We start from the raw sequence: 13,490 nt of genomic DNA, 5'->3' as shown, positions 1-13,490 counted from the left end.
GAGCTCTCAGAGGGGATGTGCGATACTGCACTGGTTTACAAAGATTTAATACATCACTATCTGCAGTAATTCCTGAAGGTTGAGAAAGCAGCATGACTGAGGCCCATGGCATCCCCCCTTCCTCACTTTGTCTCCAAAGACGTGGAGCTCCACAATGATCCCACTACGTGCTGGTGCTTCAAGCACCCACGCTGTCCCTTGTGGTCCCTATGGACCATATGTGGCACCTCTCCATGTTACGTGTCTGGAGTGTTGCTGCAAAACCACTGCTCAGGGATTTGTCAGTCAGGCCAAGTTGGAAAGCTAAAAGAACGTAGGAAGACTCAGGCTGTGTCACCAGGAGAAGGTGCCACCAACATCCACTGGCTCCCATCCTACAACCCTTCTCTTTCTCTCCTCTGCATCCTCTGCACCACCAGGGCAGGAAGACCCTCATGTCAAGGAGGAAGAAGCAGCAGCGACCTGGGATGAAAGCAAGAGCTCTCACATCTTTCATCCATTAACTAATCATTCCTCCTGCACAACACATGTGCCGATTCATCATAGGTGATCAATACCTTCCTTGAGGCCCCAGGATGATGAACGTCTCTGCTGATATTCAAATGACCTTGAAAGAACAGGGGCAGCTCCCTCAGGCACCGGTCAAAGAGCCAGGACAGAAGCGCTCTGTAAGATGATACGTGGTCCCAAGACGTCTCTGTAAGGCACAGAGAAATGTTTTTTGCTAGAAAGCTTCTCCAACAACACGAGGGAAGATTTTAGATCATGCAGAGGCTGGAAGATGATGCTGGACCAAGAGGATGTGGATTTTGTGTGCAAGGCTGGAGCAGAAGGATGTGACACCTGCCTGCAAAAGGGCAATGTGATTCTCCATCCCATGCTCTTGCTCTGGGATTAGGGTCCTCATGGCATCTCTGTGTGCAGTCAGAGATGGATCAGAGACTGTGATCTCCATTCTTGATGGAGACCATGAGTCCCATGTGCTCCTGCGTGGCTCCTCTCTCAGGTGCAGTCCCTCGCTCCATCCTTAAGATCTGTGGCAGGGTAAGGATCAACTCTCACCCTCTCCAAACCACCGTTCATCTCACCAACCCAGCAGGACCCAGAAGCTGCTGTTCTCCTGCCTGAGGAATTTCTGTCTTCAGCCACAGGTCTTCCCTTTGCCCACTTCCAGCAATGCCAGCAGGAAAATAAACCCCAGTCCTCCTCCACGTGCAATGCAAACCAGGCTCAGCCCTGTTGGCTGCCCATGGACTACAACGGATGTGGTTTCCCTTTCTCAGAAGGGTTAAAGAGAAAAATAACTAAAGATAACTAAAGCAGCTCCCCACCTTCAGAGAAAGTGAAAAAGAATCCTTTAAGACAGCTGTTTGTCCTGCAAAGCTCCACGTTCTGCCCCAAAAACTATAATTGAAAGAAATTCTGAGAACTGGCAAAGCTCCTACAGCAGTTGTTTGCGTGATTTAGGTTAAAAATAATTGCTGTCCAGGCTTATCTGCCTGACATAAGTAATTAGATCACGAAGTACTTATAAGCTGCCATTTCCTATGAGCATATTTTAACATGGCCTTTATCGTTTGACCTTTATATGTGCAGTGGCTCCATCCGCTCCCTGCTCCTGTGATGGATTTATTTTTGAAGATTGGGCTCAGGCTTGCCCGTCCTCGGGCAAGGATGTGGCACAGGAGACATATTACAGCCCCAGCAGCTTCTCCTGTGAGGAGAGATCCTCCCTTCACAAGGAGGAAATGAGCCAGACCCAGACCCTGCTGCAGCTCCACCAGAATTAATCTGCAGGGTTAAATTTACGGGTTGCACCAAGGGAAGTTACTGATGGGCTCTAGAAAGGGTTGGCAGTGTAGAACTAGTGGGACATGGCAACACACCACTGGAAGACAATGGTCCTTATTATATGAGATATATTCATATATCTCACATGTTCATACTTTCCCAAAAAATATTCACACTTTGCTCCCCAAAAATGGAGAAGCCTGAAGATTCTTTCTTGTACATCTGAAAAGCAGAAGATGTGCTTCTCAGCTCATGGAGGAAGCAACTCCCTGACTCCCAAAGCCCAGAGGAGGCCAAAAGCAAAATGCCAAGAAGGGAAAGGACCCAAGAGATTCAGTTCACCGTCAGTATTTTCAGACAAAAAAACAGCCATAGGGAGATTCCGATCCCACGCACAACAAACCCCACAGATGCACAGCAGGTACTGGAATCCTTCACAGCTGAACACCTCTGAGTAAATAAAAAAACCCCCAAAATCTAAGACAATATCAACTATTTCCTTTCTGTTTTTATGAATCTCAGACTTGAGTAGGCTCCCTCTTCCCAATGATATCCCTTGAGAAGCAATTTGACTTTGCTGGAGCTGTCAGATTTGCAAAATAAGAGATTTCCTTTTTTACACCTCTTTCAACTTTTTAATGAAATCTTCTTTCCTTCTAAAAAACATTTTCAAACTCCCCTCACTACTGATGGATTTGTTTTTCTTTTATTGTCAGAACCTTCTTAGCAACGTAGAGACCCTAAATTTGAAGAGTAAGCAGGGACTGCTAATAAGTTGGAGTTTGTATTTATTGCAGTGACATCTGAGAGGCTGCTTCTAAGACAATATTTCAGAGCACCAGTTCAACTCCCATCCAGCTCATCCAGCACTCCATACCTTTGGAGAATGTGGAAAAGCGAATGGGGCAATTCATCTCTTGCCACAGACAGGACATGACATGGATTGAAAAGATGCTGTATCACCCACTCAAGCAGGCTTTCCACCAAGGGCTGCCTTCCCACCACATCTTGAGCAAGCCCCCAGTCCATTTGCCCTGGTTTCCTGCTGGTAGCTCATGGTGTATTTGATGAGCTGAGAAGGACCATCAGTCCTATATAAAAGCCAAGGCTGTGTTAGAACTGCAATTGCTTTCAGAATTGGTGCAGATGGGAACAGCTGCTGCAAACCAGAGCTGTTTCCCATCAGGTAGGCAAAGCCAAGGGTCTCTTCTGAGTCCCACAGAAGTTTGTTTCATTGGTAAGTTTGTCTCTTTTAAGGGGAGGTAGAATAGCTCTTAATAGGATTTCAGGACTGATTTATCTATCAAGGGCAAAATCCCACAATGAGACAACATCATGGGGAGTTTATCCCGTGTTCTCTGAAGGAGAGAGCACAAGATTATCCCGAAACAAGGCTTGTTTCAGGATAATGACAGATAATTGGTAACCCCCTTTGCGTAGCTGGGTGATCCAGCGAGTACTCCCAAAGTAGAAAAGCAGCAGCATTTCCAAAGGGAAGGAATCCAAGGTCTGATGTGGACTCAGTCTGAAAGAAAAACTTCTGGAAAGGATCAGGGCAAGGCCATGAATTTATGAAGTAGTTGTTCGGCTGACTCTAATTTTTAAAGCATTATTATCCTTTTAGCAGGGCTGTCGGGTAGATGGAAGCCAGAGCCAGTGTGATGAAGAGCAGCTGAATAGCAATTTGCAGCAGTTCCTCCTGCCTTCCACACTTTTTTTCTGCAGAGCAGCGAGCCAAATTGCTTGTAACCAGCTTACTGCAGCCCGAAATGCTGCAAAAAGGGAAATTTCTGGCCTGGTGGTGTGAGGAATGAAGAGGGAGAATGAAAATGAAAAAGGAAGAGAAACACTAATGGCAAGTCTGGAGACCCACTGGCATTTCAAAGCCCAAAGCCAGAGAGGTGATGGGAACATTTGCTTCAAATCCTTGGAGATTCTTTCTAGACTCATCCAAAGGGGGCAAACCAAAGAGCCATTTCTGCAGATTTAAATGCATTTTGTGTGTCATTGCAGCAAATCCTCGCCTTGCTCACAGTCGTATTCTCTGCATTTCTCCAGCAAAAGCAGCTCAGTCGGATGCAGCACCTCTCTAACCTTCCAGGTGCTCACATGCCACCTCCCAAGTAATGCAATCAAAACAATCCAGCTAAAAGCATTTCATCTGGCCTAGGCTGAAATGAATTGTTTCTAATAAAACTAATGCTCTTTGGGACAACTAATGGGTGCTTATTAGTACAGGCAATGGACTATTCAATCAACCATACAGGGAAACTAATGGGGATTGATGGCCAAAATACAAGATGAGGGCTTACCTCTTTAAATAAACAGCTGATGGGCTGGTGATCAGACTAATCTTAGGTATTTGTGGGGAAAGTTCATACCTAACTAATAAAGAGACAAACAAAATATGTGGAAAATAGCCTCACTGGGTCCCTGGGGGTTTTAATGTTATTGCCGTGGCAGCAGGTGGGTTTCCCAGAGATGCTTGTCTTTCCAAACAGGACAGGTTTGGGAGAGTTAGAAAGCAGGTGGAAAACATCTGGACGAACCTTTGCACTCAGTGTGGCACTTTTTCTAAACCACCTATCAGACAATCCCACCTTCCCTGCTTCTTCTCCTCCCTTCAGCAAAGGCTTCCCAAGATTTTTCCAAAACCCAAGATACTTATACCTTTTTCCTTTAGCAGACAGAGGAATGGAGTGATTTTCAGAGCTGAAGGAAGGGCACTTGCACCTCCGGGGCTTCCAAGTCACTCTTCCCTGCAGCAAACCATTCCTTGATCTCCACCCTCCCATTTCCTTCCCTTTGAAAGGCCTCCGACCGGATCACAGATGGCAATTCCTATGTGACAGATCCTAATGTCATTATTGACGACAGACCAGATGTCCAGGGAGGCATATTGCTCCTTTTAATCCAAAATTCATCAGGAGCCTCACCTTTGTAGTTTAGGCTGAGTGTAAAGGTATCTTCATGGGAAGGGGTTGGGGCCACACATTTTTTCCCTCTTGCCTCATTTTCCCTTGGAGGAGGGGAAGAGCTTTGCACAGCATGTCTGGGAGTGACTAAACCAGCCACCAAAGGGGTCCTGTTCTCAATAGCAGCAACATTAAAATGCTAAAAAAATCTCTCTTGAACTTTAAAAGGTCCTGGGAAGGGACAAGCTTCATGTGACAGCGTGTGTATGAGCCTCAAGCTGTTACAAAGTGCTGCTCCTGGTCCTTGCTGCATTTTAGGTGCATAATTCCTAGTCGAGAGAAAGAAATAATTCCTATTTGGGGTTATGGAGCAATCCTGACTCCTAATGTATCAGTTTGTCTCCTGCCTGTCAGCTTAATATGACATATTTTTCCATAGATTAAGTGCTGTATAGCTCTCCTGCCATAAGGCACAGCAGCTGGATAAAAAGGGAATGACATGGGATCAGCGGACGCGGGAGATGTGGTGCGGACCACAGCTAGTTAGCACCAGGTAAAAATCCACAGGTGACTTGTTCCCACGAATATTTTAAAGCAAGAGCTCTCATGCTCATTATCTCTCTTGGAGACAGGGAAAAAATCCCAACAGCCTTTGTGGCAGGGAAGACAAAGCTTTGCTCGGTGGGAGATGTTCTATACGGCATAATGTATGCCGGGAGCAATCCCGGTGTTTTATGGGCCCGGTTAGTGTGAAGTGCAAAACAGGCTTGGGGCTGAGGCTGCATTATTCATGGGGGACCTTAAATATTTCAGTGTGAGACTGAGGTAGGGAACAACATAACAATGGTGTACTGTCCTCTTTCTTCCCCTAAAACCACAGCTTGTGTTTAAGAAGGCAAGTGGGTAATCTTTTCCTTTCAGTGTAATGCCATGCACTGACACATCCCAGGGAAAAGCAGGATAACAGCAAGGCAAACCCCACAGTCCCTCCAAGGGAGGGGGAATCGTCCCGTCCAAAAGATCAGTCCTGTCTTTGGAAGAGGAACAACTCAGTGCCTAACATTTATATTTGGAGATGATTCACCAGTTCTGCTATGCGTGAAGGGACACATCAGCAGGTGGGTGTGCAGACAAGGAAAGTTTCTGGCAGTTTTTCCCCTCCAAAGCAGCAGGATTATTTCCACACCACTCTCCAATCCCTCTCCTGTGTATGACCGACTTATCGGAGGCAGTGGCTGGGTCACAGCAGGGCAGTGGGAAGCTCCGTTCTAACCTGAAATTGCAATATTTGGGGTAATGTGGTCAGAGCAGCGAAGGGCAGAGGCAGGTGAGAGGCAGAGCTGCCTCTGTGCAGATCCGCTGCTGCCATCAGCCGGCAACCGTAAACCAGCACAGGGCACATCCCCTCCCTGGGACGAGAGCTAAACCAGGCACATCACACACCACTTATGCCAAACCCTCCACTGGCTGTTTCCCCTCCAAAGAGGCATTTTTGGGCGTCAAAAAGAGCAACGCAGCAGACGGGATGCTCCAGGGGAAGGCTGGATCTCTCCAGGCAAAACTTGCCTTTAATGCTGCTTTATTTGCTCTAGTGCCATGGAGCAGAGAATCACTGAAGCTTAGGGATGGAGTGAGGGTGTGGACAGGGTTGGGTATTTTGGAGCTCAGCAGCAGTGGGATCACTCAGGCAGCTTCCTACATACTGTTCACACAGTGCTGAAGTTGGACCAGAGCTCTGGTGTGCAGTTCCTCTGCAGACAGCCTGAGTCTTGCTCTTTACTCCTACAGCTCTAGTGTGGTGTTGAGACTTGTGCAAAGTGAGGTTTGGCCAAGCTTCAGATAACCAGTTATTTAAGACAACATGACTCTGGCCAGAGCTACATGAGATTCCAGACCTTTCTCACTTCTGTTTCTCTTCCTGCAAAACACCCTGCAAAGATAAATCTTGGCAGTTGTCTCTTGCATGAGATAAAACAGAACCAGCTCCCCAGATCTGACACAGCTGAAGTGCACCAAAATCCATTTCTGCTCTTTCTAGAACCATCAGAAAGAAACTTAAGTGGCTTCCCCAACAGTAAGAAACCCGAGATTTCAGTTCTGATGATTAATTTCTCTCCCATGTTCCTTCTCAGCTTAGATCATGGTTCATAGAGAGAAATTCAGATTTCATAGCCAGAAAACCTTATACTAGTCCGTTGTATCAGTTTATTTCTGACCTGTTACATGTTCTGTGTTTCCTACATGGAGGCATTTTCATCCAACCCCTTTCAAAACAAAGCTGCACAACTTTTCTTTTGAAATCAGCCCTCCAAAGGTGAGGAGACAGAGGGTTCAAATATTTCTGAGATAACAGCCCTTAATTTGCCAGGAGATGTTGCTGCCTCTGGGACAACTGGTGTACATCCACAGGTCTCTTCCTACAGGACTGATAGGACCACTTTAAACACTGTTCTTTTTTTAGATTAACTGATAATTAACAGGCACAGCTGTTGCATCTTTGAGAAGATGGAGAACACAGAGACTGCAGTGAAGGGGTGGGCACAACCTGCACATGTCCCATGCCAGAGCACTCGGCTTCCTCCAGCAAGAGCATTCCCAAGAGCCAAATCCTGATGCAGCCCCTGCGCTGCCCTGGGTATCCCCACACAATTTATCTCCTTGGAAAAGCTGAAAAGCTCTCATTTTGGAGGTGGGGAAGAAGCAATAGGTCCCCCCTTGCTGCAGGGATGTCCCTGCAGACTCTCCCTGTGCCACCAGGCAGGTGCAGCACAGACATTTGGGTGCTGCCATTCCCAGCTCCTGCCAAAGCTGACCCAGAGCATCACTCCTGACCCAGCTTGCATTGGAGCCCGTGACCTAGAGGTGAACTGCTCTATATCCCACATCCAGTCTCCCACTGAGTTTATTTTCTGGTGTGGCAGATCAAAGACTGCTGTAAGGAGAAAATCTATCAAAGGCTCAGCACCCTAAGATAGATCCAGCTCGCTTTTATGTTTACTTTTAACAAGCATGCTCCTTCCTATTGTTCAGCAATCGCTTTAAAATGGATAATTATCAGATTTCTCTATTAATGGGAAAAATCAGGCAGTCATAAATCTTAAACCGTGCTACTATCTGCACATTGCATGTATCACATTAGGGAAAAAACAATCTGTGGAGAAAAGCTATTACAGAGTGACCATGGCTTGGCTCAGCAGCTGGTTTTAATATCAGCAGAGGATCCCCTCTGCTTCCCAGCATCCACCAGCCCTGCTCTTCCCACTGCTTCCCTGTAAGCACTGCAAAATTCCAGTGTCAGCCTTGCACATCACACACTACAGCAATTCTCTGCATCTGAGACAATGACTGCCAGCTCCTCACTGCATCTGCCTTGTCCTTCATCCAATCCTAGAATCGTTTGGGTTGGAAGGGACGTTAACAATCATCTCATTCCACTCCCCTGTCATGGACAGGAACACCTTCCAGTAGACTAGGTTGCTCCTAACACCACCCAATGTGTTTGGAAGAAGTGAAAAGTTCTTTTATTTCCTCTACACAGTGACCCACACAAAGCTGAACACGGACTCAAATGACTGGTGGACACACTGCCTTTCAAGTCCTGGTATCTCCCTTACTGCACAGAGAGCAAAAGAATAAGGGCACATGGACCAAATGGTACAGGTTGGTCTTATGGTTAAAGCAACAGACTGGCACTCAGGAAATTCCAGGTGGGACTCTGGTCCTCTCCCTCAAAAAGGGTTGGAATCTAAAGTAGCCACGAGGACTAGTCTGAGTTTTTCTACAGATTTTGAGTGGCTTTGGGCGAATTGCTTACTCACCCTCAGTTCCCATTCCGCGTGCTTGCTGGGATACTCATGCCCATTTTGCTGGGATGCTGCAAGGATTATCTGGTATTTGGAATGCTCTTAAATCCATGTAACTCACAAGTAACAATTAAATATGCTCCTGCTTTTAGATCAGAACTACAATAACTGAGAGCTGAGCACATTTTGTTTTGATTTTCCTATGACTGTCTGAATTCACTGAGACAAGTGACAGAGAAATATTATTCATCAAATTCATTACTATTTCCAAAACAGTTTACTTTAATCTGAGCAATGGGAAAAATGTTAAAGGCAAGATTATTTTATCCAGCTGACTTAAGAAGGCCGTTTTATTCCACATTTCTGTTTTCAATAAACATCCCAGGACAAACACATTCCCTGCAGCAGATCTATGCAAAGGACAAAAAGGCGTTAAATCCTAAGGAGGGGGGCGAGGGGAAGAGATAAATAGTTTACTTCTATTATCTTTACCATATGTTCTATTCCAACTGGATACACATAAACAGCATGTAATCTTCAAGCTCAGCTTTAGACTCTTTGAAGTGACCTGACCATACTACTGATTTATTTCAAACTAACCTTTCTCTTTGAACCCTGGGTCAAGGTTAATTCTATAATAAAACATACCTTATACAGCTGGCTGTTCCAGTGGTGCTAGCAAGGAATGAAGCCCTCAGTCATAAGCATTTGTTTCACTGAGTGTGGTATTGTATTTCTATTTTCCCTTCCCTGTATTAATTTCCTTCACAGACCCTAGTTAAGGGGAAAAAAACCTCTTTTCCGGTCCATGAGATCAATTTTAAACACACTGGAATTAAATGAAGACATTTAAGCCACGTTTCTTTGCTGAAATGCATCCGCCAACACCAGAAACTATTTTTATTACAGTCTATGTTTAATAATCAGATCTTCAATTTCATAAGAAGCCATACAACCACGTTATTCAAACTCCTGCACTGGCAACGACCCTTTCGGTATCTTTTACAAAACCATCTTTGCACTGAATCACAGCAAATCACCAAGGACAGCTTTTCTATCTAGGAAAATAAAATGGGAAAATGGAAATACATTTGAAGGGCACTTCTCAGAAAAGCAGAAGAGAGCTCCTTGCCAGTGCCCCCACCAGTCTTGCCTGCCTGCAGGTATTAAAGGTAGAAGCCCTCCAAGCAGGGGTGCAAAGGTGTGGGAGAAAGCTTGGGATGTGGGATGCAGTCGCTGGGGGATACTGAGGTGCACAACATACTGCTGAAGGGTTGCTCATCAAGTTGTTTTTAAAAGGACTGGAAAGATGCTTTTGAATCTCAGCCTCCAGCCCACAGCATGCACTTGCAGCACTTAAAAAGCAGCAACGCCAAAGCTAAACCAGCAGCTGTTCCATATTTGTCCTGACTCCAAAGCCTTGCCAACATGGTGCCTCCTGGAGCTAGTGGGAGAGGGATGAATAGAGTTCTTCTTTGTCTGGGGCTTCTGCAAGGCACAGGCTGGAAAAACTTATCTGCTGCAGGCAACACCAGGGGGAATTGTGCTTCCCCTCCAAATGAACAATGACTTTATCCTCACACGTTTTGCAGGCCTGAGCCTACAATGGTTGATGTTCAGCATCAACAGCACACAAAAGGTGCACCACTCCTAAAACCGGCCTCAAAAGCTTTCAGTGCTTCATCTCTGCCTTAGGGGCTGCTTTGTAAAACAGGGTTTAGATGAGTTTGAGCAGACAGCACTCTCAGGCAGCATCGATGCAGCAAACTTGTTATCTCATCAATATCTGTCATTGCCGAACGCAGCTGAGCTTGCTGTAATGGAAGCACCATCCATTTGGAATCCCAAAGGTAGGCATCAGTTTTGGATCAATGCTCTCAGAATCTCCATTAACTATTATGATGCCAGTGATGTTTTAGATCTATTTTGGGTTAATTTCTTTATGCCAGGACAAGGCCACAAAAGGTCTTCCCTGCACTCTTAAAACAAACAAGAAGTAGTGGCACAGTAAGCCCAGCATCCCTAGAACCGACGTGGTTCCAAGGAAACCCTTTTCCCTCCAGCCCTCCACTCCCAATTCACCATGCTGTCTTTCTCCTCCAGCTTCTCCTCAGGGACTATTGCCTGTCCCCACTCCTTAGTCATATGCCAAGATGTCCCCCATAGCAGAGCCCCAGCTGGCAGTGCCATGTGTGTCCTGCCCTCCATACCACACTCTGTCCAAAATGACAGCCCTGGGCATGCTGGGAGGTAAAAGATACAGCATGCAGAAATTCCTGAACAGGAGAGTCTTTACCTGTCACAGGGATATCAGCAGTACTCCTTCCCTCTCCTCTACCACAGTGAGTGGTATCTTAAATGAGATCACTGGAATTATATCAGTTCAAGAGCTAAAAATAAAAACGTAAAATTCCATCCAAATGTCTTGAAAGAGACACCTCTACCATTTTCTAATCTTCTTAAACAGGCATCAAAAATTATTACACCTAATGATTTATTAGTGAATGAAATCAGCCAATTAGACAGCCAAGGACTGATTTTTCAAAAGGATCACACAGAACAATTTAATATCATGGGAGATAATAAACATGTCCTGAGCTGGATCATTGAATGATGTCGCTAACAGCCTGTCAGAGATAGCAGATATTTACAGCAGAATAAGGCACCACATCAGATAAAGTAAAATACATCCTCTCAAGGATATAGAAATACGGAAAGGAATCGCTCCAGCTGCATTTCAAGTCTGGGTAATTTCCATAACTCCTGAGAAAAAGCTTTGTGTGGTGCTAGACCTCTTCTTAAGTCACCCATCCATGCTCCTGGCACGCAGGAGACCCTCTAGAGCAAGCAAGGGAAAAATAGCACAGACCTCACAGGCTGGATGATGTTTTAACGAAAAAACAATATACAGACAACTAGTAAATTGGGTAACCTAAAACAAAGGTACCTTTAAAATCATTTTATCTACACGTTGCGACTAGATGCGAGACCTAAGCAAGTATTTGTGTTGTTCTAGGACTGATGGCTTCCTATTGAAGCTTTGTTCATGCAGCTGTTACTGAAAGACTTTTTTGATAAACTCGTAAAAAGCAAGTAAATAAACCTGTAAAAAGCAAGTAAATAAACCTATAACTCAACTTGATTTATATACATCATTGCAAAATACTTTGCAATTTAATGTAACTGTGCACAGCCTATGATCTATCTGGTCCTATCCAGAATTTTGAAACCTCCTTATATTCCCAAGCCATTCGAGTGGGTGAGTAAGAACAGGAACTCTGCACTTGAATGAAGTCCACATTTTGTTTGCGTTGATACCAGTTTGCCCTTAGACAGGATGTAATACAGCTGGTGTTCCTGTTTACTCTGAGGAAGGCTGCAAATTGCACCTCCACCAATCTCTGGAGATCAGGCTATGAGACAAGAGCCCAGTAGCAGGTATCCACAACTGACCTTAACATTTTTGAGTATCTGCAATAGTCTGTGTGTCACCTGCATCAGTTACTCCATAGATATGTGCAATATTCCTCCTGAATGAAGAAATCAAGAAAGGTGTTATATCTCACATAACAAAATATTTCCAAAACTGTATTCAGGAGACCAACAGCATTTGGGTTGAGGAGACCTCCACCCTGATGATGGTGATTTCTAAAACATTTTGGAACTGGAGAGACGCTTCTCAGCACTAACACTGCACCAGTATTCCAGGGAGGAACACTGAGCCCCAATCTCAGGCAACACAATGAACGCCACCTGGTGAAACCACTGGTAAGAGGTTCAACTAAAAAGTAAATTCCTCTCCCTTAATCCTGCAACACCAGCTTGCAGAGATGACTCAAACAAACAGTCTCCCCGGATGACCTTTCTGGCTGATCTGCATTGCTGTTTCACATGAATGCAGTGCCTAAGCTGTGAGTTTGCATTTGCCATGTCCCAGCCTGAAGTGCTGTGCAGGGGATGGGGCACAGGCCATCTGACACGGTCATGGTGCAGCTCACATCCCAGCACACTGCCATCATCTCCCCACTGTCCCCTGCCTTGGGGTCCTGATGCTCTGGTGTCACGGGCACGGAAAGCTGGGCTCCCCTCCACATCCTCCCTGCCCCATGGGCCTGTCCTGGTCTATACCTGAGGGGAAGGTGACACTTATTCCCCTTGACCCATGACCCCTTCCAGTCTCTATCTGAGAGGAGGATGCAATTGCCTCCTTTACCTCTCTCCTATCTGAGGGGAAGGCACCATTCCCACCTAAACTCTCCCAGTCTCTACCTGAGAAGACATCATTTGCCCTCTGTACCCCTTTTGTGGTCTCTACCTGAGGGCAAGGGGCCATTTTCCCCCAGGGCCCTTCTCCAGGTCTCCACCCGAGGGGATGGCACCATTTTCCCACTGCACCCCTCTCACAGCCTCTACCTGAGGGGAAAGCACCATGCCCTCCTCGTACCCCTCTTCAGATCTCTACCTGAGGCGAAGGCACCATTCCCTTACTCTATACCACCCTCCTGCTCTCTACCAGATAGGAAGATGCTATTGTCCCCTGCACTCCTACCCTCATCTCTACCTGAACTGAAAGCGCCATTTCCCCCCTACGCTGCTCTCCTGGTCTATACCTGAGGGGAAGGAGATATTGCCCTCTGTACCCCTCTCCCAGCCTCTACCCGAGGGGAAGATGCCGTTGTCCCCTGTATCCCTCTCCCAGCCTCTACCCGAGGGGAAGATGCCGTTGTCCCCTGTACCCCTCTCTGGTCTCTACCCGAGGCGAAAGCGCCCTTCCGCCCGCACCTCCCTCCTCCCCGTCCCCGACGAACGGCCACAGCGGCCGCCCGCCCTCGCTCCCTCCCAGCCGTGCGGGCCCCGGCAGCGGCCGAGCGGCGCGGGGCGGGCGGCGAAGGCAGCGGGGCGGAGCGGGGCGGAGCAGCGGGGCCACGGAGCGGCCCCGGCGGCGGAAGGGGCGACGCCTGCGGGGCGGGCGCTGCCGCCG

At 46.6% G+C, this 13,490-nt stretch overlaps 1 long non-coding RNA gene across 3 annotated transcripts in view; it reads right to left on the bottom strand.

Moving 5' to 3' along the window:
* LOC113970014 overlaps positions 1-13,376 on the bottom strand; it is a 30,541-nt gene extending 17,165 nt beyond the window's left edge. Inside the window, exons 1-3 of one of the 3 annotated variants that reach the window (XR_003535026.1) lie at positions 13,263-13,376; positions 11,963-12,039; positions 10,806-10,899 (exon numbers count right to left, since the gene is read on the bottom strand). This is a non-coding gene — a long non-coding RNA (uncharacterized LOC113970014). Of the gene's footprint in view, positions 1-10,805; positions 10,900-11,962; positions 12,040-12,971; positions 13,221-13,262 lie in introns of those variants that run through there. The other 2 variants (XR_003535024.1, XR_003535025.1) reach the window with 2 other exon arrangements.
* Positions 13,377-13,490: the final 114 nt, after the last annotated feature.

Source organism: Neopelma chrysocephalum, unplaced genomic scaffold, assembly GCF_003984885.1.
Source record: "Neopelma chrysocephalum unplaced genomic scaffold, ASM398488v2 Primary Assembly neopelma1_75, whole genome shotgun sequence".
NCBI classification, from domain to species: Eukaryota; Metazoa; Chordata; class Aves; order Passeriformes; family Pipridae; genus Neopelma; species Neopelma chrysocephalum.
The sequence above is the reverse complement of the archived record's forward strand: the minus strand, read 5'-3'. Positions and strand labels throughout refer to the sequence as shown.